The sequence below is a fragment of the Chrysochloris asiatica genome, unplaced genomic scaffold (genome assembly GCF_000296735.1).
Source record: "Chrysochloris asiatica unplaced genomic scaffold, ChrAsi1.0 scaffold00296, whole genome shotgun sequence".
Taxonomy (NCBI): Eukaryota; Metazoa; Chordata; class Mammalia; order Afrosoricida; family Chrysochloridae; genus Chrysochloris; species Chrysochloris asiatica.
Genome location: NW_006408814.1, coordinates 2,777,475 through 2,778,930, shown reverse-complemented (window position 1 = coordinate 2,778,930; position 1,456 = coordinate 2,777,475).

Here is a 1,456-nt window from a genome sequence, read left to right as displayed (position 1 = left end):
ATCTGTAAATAGACAAGTTGGACTCATCTGCCTTGTAGCTAAAACTCTGTATATGGAAAAGTTGCACGACGCTGCAATGTAGCTAGCTCTCTGTAAATAGACAAGTTGGACTCATCTGCTTTGTAACTAGAACTCTGTATATGTAAATGTTGCACTACCCTGCCATGTAGCTAGCTCTCGGTATACGGACATTTTAGACTCATCTGCCATGTAGCTAGCTCTCTGGACATGAAGATGTTGGACTTATCTGCCAAGTAGGTATCTCTCTATATGAATATATTGGACTTGTCTGCCAGGTAGCTAGCTCTCTGAAAATAGACAAGTTGGACTCATCTGCCTTGTAGGTAGAACTCTGTATATGGATATATTGCACTACTCTGCCACGTAGCTAGCTCTCTATATATGGACATTTTGGAATTGTCCGCCATGTACCTAGCTCTCTGTACATGGATATGTTGGACTTACCTGCCAAGTATGTAGCTCTCTGTATATGAACATTTTGGATTTGTCTACCATGTAGCTAGCTCTCTGTACATGGATATTTTGGGCTGATCGTCCATGTAGGTAGCTCTCAGTATATCGCCATGTTGGTCACAGCCTCCATGCAGCAAGAACTCTGTATATGGAAATGTTGCACAACACTGCCATGTAGCTAGCTCTCTGTATATTGACATTTTGGACTCGTCTGCTATGTAGCTAGCTTTCTGTACATGGATATTTTAGACTGATCTGCCAAGTAGTTAGTTCACTGTATATGAACATATAGGACGTTTATGCCAAGTAGCTAGCTCTGAGTATATGGCCATGTAAGACTCCTCTGCCATGTAACTAGAAATCTGTATATGGAAATGTTGCACTACACTGCCATCTAGCTAGCTGTCTTTATATGAACATATTGGACATGTCTGCCATGTAACTAGCTCTCAGTTTATGGACATGATTAACTCTTGCCATGTGGCTAATACTCTGTATATGGACATGTTGGACTATTCTGCCATGTAGCTAGCTATCAGTATATGAACACTTTGGACTTATCTGCCATGTAGCTTGATCTCTGTATATGCAAATGATGCTCTCCTCTGCCATGTAGTTATCTCTCTGAATATAGACAAGTTGGACTCATCTGCCTTGTTGCTAGTACCATGTATATGGACATGTTGGTGTATTCTGCCATGTTGCTAGCTCTCTGTATATGGACATTTTGGACTCTTGTGAAATGTAGCTAGCTCTCTCTGCTTGTATATTTTGGACTGCTCGGCCCTCTAGGTAGCTCTCAGTATATGAACATGTTGGACACATTTGCCATGTAGCTATAACTCTGTATATGGAAATGTTGCACTACTCTGCCATGTAGCTAGCTGTCAGTATATGGACACTTTGGACATGTCTGCCATGTAGCTAAAACTCTGTATATGGAAATGTTGCACTACTCTGCCATGTAGCTAGCTCTCAGTAT